Source organism: Suncus etruscus, chromosome 15 (genome assembly GCF_024139225.1).
Source record: "Suncus etruscus isolate mSunEtr1 chromosome 15, mSunEtr1.pri.cur, whole genome shotgun sequence".
NCBI lineage: Eukaryota > Metazoa > Chordata > Mammalia > Eulipotyphla > Soricidae > Suncus > Suncus etruscus.
The window spans coordinates 5,919,594-5,924,706 of record NC_064862.1 but is presented as its reverse complement, the minus strand read 5'-3'; the positions used below and the strand labels follow the sequence as shown (position 1 = coordinate 5,924,706).

The 5,113-nt window shown below is 36.2% G+C and overlaps 1 pseudogene; it reads left to right on the top strand.

The window, feature by feature from the left end:
• The first annotated feature begins 4,565 nt into the window (after positions 1 to 4,565).
• On the top strand, positions 4,566 to 4,852 carry LOC126031456 (uncharacterized; annotated as a pseudogene).
• The last annotated feature ends 261 nt before the right edge of the window (positions 4,853 to 5,113 follow it).

Sequence of the window (5,113 nt, the reverse complement as noted above, 5' to 3'; positions counted from 1 at the left end):
TGGTGTATGGAAGACATTGCTCTGTCATGGATGATAAAATCAGACTCTGTATCTAGAGATCTTGGTGTTTACACAGGTCAAGAAATGGAGTTTATGAAAAAGTTTTTCTTTATGGTTCTAGAAGTTCTGTTCCTTCACTTTCGTTTTCATCAGTCTTCTGTAGTTGGTGGTCTTGGTCATTGCACTGATCCTAGGATGAAGCCTGGGATAGAGTCTTTCGTTATGTTTCCAGAAAACCCATTCAGTTGCAGTTGTCTCAGTCAGACTTTTGGAATTAGAGATCTTGGTTGTTGTACAGATCGTAGGCCAAACCCTAGACTAGGGCTTTTTTATTGGTCCTCAATACGTTCTCCCCAGTCATGGTTGTCACAGTCAGTCATCTGTAGATAGCAATCTTGGCTTTTGCACAGATCAAAGTCCTCTGATTTTTGTCTTATTGTTAGATGGTGAGGTAAGACAACCTGCTCTTAGATCAGGTTGTTGTCATTTTCTCATTATCAAGATATCATATCAAAACTGGCACATGTTGGTGCCAGAGCAGTATTAAGGATGTTCCAGAGGGGGTTTGGTTCCTGTTGTGGAGAACTGAGTTTTTTCTATGTCTGGAATCCAGGGTTCAAGGTAGGATGGTCACTGTTTAATCACCTAGAGTCTAGATTGGGTCCACATGACATATGCTCAAGGTGGGAGGTGCCACCTTGTATTGTAAAAAAGTATGAGTTCTTATCCCTAGTAGATAAGGTTTGTTTTTATACATAAAATTCCCCCCCCCTTTTTTTGTATGCCTTTGCAGGAAAAAATAGTGCTACATTATATTATTGGTAATTTGGGGGTGGGAAGAGAAGAAAATAGAAACAAGACAAAAATAAATATATATATACTCACATATATATAAAGAAAAAAGAATTTTTAAAATGAATTTAAAAATGTAATTAAAGGAACAAAGTGATGCAGGAGACTACCTTACATTTGGGGAAAAATAGGTTAAGAGATAGTATTATATAGGTTTTAAGCTTATGAAGAAAGTATAGGCTTCCCCATTGTCTTTTGAGATTTTCTTGTGGGGTGTGGGATCCAGGGAGCATTTTCATCACACACCCTAGTCTTCTTGAGATTGAGAAAAGATTTGCGGCAGAGAGGTCTTGGGTAGAGTTCTTGCAGTGGGGATTATTTTGGAGCTGAGTCTGATATCAAACAACAGTCCACGTTAGGGAGATGTGAGGAGGGCCACACAGCATGAGTCAGCAGGGGTGTTGTTTGTAGTTTCTTGCCGGGAGGAGGTTTTTTTTTTTTATCTTCCACTTTCACCTGTCCTTATCTAATAAGTTGTTGTTGTTGTTGTTGTTGTTGTTTTGCTAAACCTAATAATTTGGGGTTTTTTTTTTTGCTCATTATTCTCAAATTTATCTTTTAGTTGTTGAATACACAATCATGACATTATGATTTATAATAAGAAATATATACTTTTGGTCTTTGACCCCTTTCCTGGTATCTCCTAAAAATCCTTGGAATTTCCTGAGAGATAAAGGTGTATTTTGCTATGTTAATAGAGAAACTTTTGGAAAGCACCTAAAGTTGGGGGCTGCTAATCAGGAGAATTAACCACATGATTAAAGGATTGGAATTTTCAGCCCAACCCATGAACTCTGGTTTGGGTGAGAGACTGAAAATTGAATTAACTATCAAGGACATATAATGAAGTAAAAGCATCCTTAAAAAAAAACAGAAACACAAAAGGATTTTGGAGAGCTTCTAATTTAGTTAACACATGGAAATTTAGGAAGGATTAGATTTAGATTCACTTCAATTAAAATATGAAAGATGCAAGCTCTTTTCTCCATTTCTTGCCCTGTGTAGCTCTACCAGATGGATGTTTCTGTATTATTAAAAAAAAAAGAGTTATCTTGGGGTCTGAGAGATAGCACAGCAGTAGGGCATTTGCCTTGCCAGAGGCCAACCCAGGACTGATGGTGGTTCGATTCTTGGCATCCCATATGGTCCCCCTGCCATGAGCTATTTCTGAGAGCAGAACCAGGAGTAACCCCTGAGCACACCTGGGAGTGAACCAAAAACCAAAAACAAACCAGCCAAACAAACAAACAAAAAAAAAGCCAAAAAAATTAAGTAATCTAGTATGTAAACAGTTCTTTTAGAAATATATGAGCTGGTCTAACAAATTCATCAACTCCCTTAACCAATAGCCAGTCCTGCAGAAGCACTGGGGGCAATCTGCGCTTGAAATTGGTATCTGACATGGGAATAAGTCTGAACCCTTAACTGCAGGGCTCTCATGCTATTTCTAGGTAAAACATATCAGAATCTAATTGAACTATAAAAAAAAAAAACCAGTTAAGTGTCTGAACATTGCTTTGTCATGCAGAGGGAAATCCCATACACTAGAACTAGTTGGAATAAGATTTTGATTCCAGAACAAATGAAACATCCCAAACAATCCAAATCTGTTTCAGTATCAGAGTTCATGTTGAGATTTCTTATTCTATCCCCAGAGATTGTATCCTAACTCATCTCTTTAATATCTATAATCCATGGCTACCTTCTAGGACGTGGTCAGGTTTTTTCCCCATCTGTCTTTCCATCAATGTGTCAATTCTTTTCTCAACTCTGTATTCCTTTCAAAATTTTAGGCATGGTGTTTTATAATACTGTCAATGTCAGTGTTTCATGCATAATATGTTCCATTGCCATACTCTCCAAAAGACTTTCCTTTCCTCAACAATTGTCCCAATGTCTCTCCCTTTATCTGTTGTTCCGCACCCATCGCCATGTTTAGCTTCCTATTGAAGACTAATACTCAGTTTCTCTTGCCTTTAAGACTTTGTTATTTCTTATTATTTCCTTATATTGCACACATGAAATAAATCATTGTGTATCTGTCCCTATCCTGACTTCACTCAGAAAGTTACTTTCCAAACCTGTCCCTGAAGTAACATTGTATGATTCTGACAATTAATATAGCCTAGGATTATTTCATTATGTATAAATAGCATAGTTTCCTTATTCAGTCATCTGCTATGAAACATTTGGACTGTTTCCAGATTATAGCTATTGTGAATAGTGCTGCATTGAACACAGGAGTTCAAATGTCTTCTCAATAGTTTTGGGGCCAGTGATATAGATCTCTAAAGTGAAATTACTGGATCATACAGAATTAAAAATATTTTTTTTTTTTTTTGGTTTTTGGACCACATGCAGTGACGTTCATGGGTTACTCTTGGCTATGTGCTCAGAAATTGCTCCTGGCTTGGGGGACCATATGGGATGAAAGGGGATCAAACCATGGTCCATCCTGGGTTAGCATGTGCAAGGCAAATGCCCTGTTTGCGCCACTGCTTCAGCCCCTGGAATTTTAATTATTAATTTTTAAAGAATTATATAATTTGTTTTCTAAAGAAGTTGAAATAGTCAACACTCCCACCAGTAGTAGATGAGGGTCCCTTATTCATACATCCCCACCAATACTGCTAATAACCAGTGTGTGTGTGTGTGTGTGTGTGTGTGTGTGTGTGTGTGTGTGTACCAGTATCACTGGTATTAGGTGACCTCACTGCTACTTGATTTGCATTTCCTCTGACGATAAGGGATGAAGAGCATTTTTATATATACTTATTAGCCATTTGTATGTTGTCTTTGATAAAGTTTCTGCTCAATAATCTTGAATATCCTTCTAGCATGTATTTTCTCTAAAAGTTTTTTTTCTAGTTTCTGCAATTATTTTATTTTTTTTTAAGTTTCTCTCCCACAGCAATAATCTAGTAATCTTATTTTTATATTATGGATTATATTTAATTCTGTTGTCAAATTACTCTGCCTTTCTGTGCTCTTCAGATCTTTTAGTAGAGACAATAATGGTACTTGCCTCATAAAGTAATGAAAATGGCAATAAATTAATGTTTAAAGAACTAATAATATGTCTACCACATGCATCTTCGATAGATCATAGTTTCTTATCATAGAAAATTCCTCCCCAATATTGTTTATTATCAGAACTTTCAGGCTAGTTTTTCTTTCTTTTTTCTTTTTCTTTTTTCTTTTTTTTTTTTTTTTTGGTTTTTGGGCCACATCTGGTGACCCTCAGGGGTTACTCCTGGCTATGTGCTCAGAAATTGGCCCTGGCTTGGGGGACCATATGAACGCCAAGGACATCCATCCTAGGTTAGCACAGCTAACCTGCCCCCCAGGGTAGTTTTCTTTGCAAACTCTGCAGGCATGTTCAAAAGCAAGCAGTGAAGAAAGTTCTTGAATTGTTGATTCTCTGAGCACAATAATTACAAAGATCTAATAATCTTCCTGCCAAATCAGTTCCAGTCATAAATTTTGTTACCTGTTTACCTTATTTGAAGCAAAAAATAAAAATAAGTTTTTATTTCTGAATTGCACACAATGGGGCTCTACTCTGTATTTGGTACAGAGAAAATTCCAATTGTACAAAGGAATTACTCTGAGTTGAATTTTCTCAGTATTAAATTTCAGGATTAATGTGAGTTCAAAGGAATCTGGGAAAAATGTGTGTAAAATCAAAATTTTTATATAGCTCTCAAGGAGAGGACAGATGAAAAATATAAGCTGACAAACTCGTAAAAACAAAATTTGTGACCAAGGGGATAAGTGTGGGGTAAATAAATAATAGTGATCAAAAGGTAAAAACTTGTTTTATTTCTTATTTTTGAATGAACTCTCTTTACTAGAGGCTGTTCTTCCAGTTGTCAGGGAGTAACTGGAGTGAGCCAGTAGAGACACGACTTATTCGGGCAATCAGGTTGGGCTCCTAAAGGACTTGGCTTGTATTGTGACCACTGAGAGATAAACACAGATTTTTGGTAATCTGATGGCTGTTAGAAAAGAGAAAAAAAAAAAAAACACTTCAGTTTTAAATAATCCAGTTTCTAAACCTAATATTTAGCATAGTGAGTATAATTAACAATTTTGGGTTATGTACTTGAAATTTGCTGAGATATCTTAAATGCTCCCCCTACACAACAAATGCACTGATGTGAAGGGCCCAATGTGTTTTATGTAAATCATGCCGCAACATAAAAATGCATCATATCATTGAATGTCTATCAATATAACTTTTTTTTTGTTTGTTTTTTTG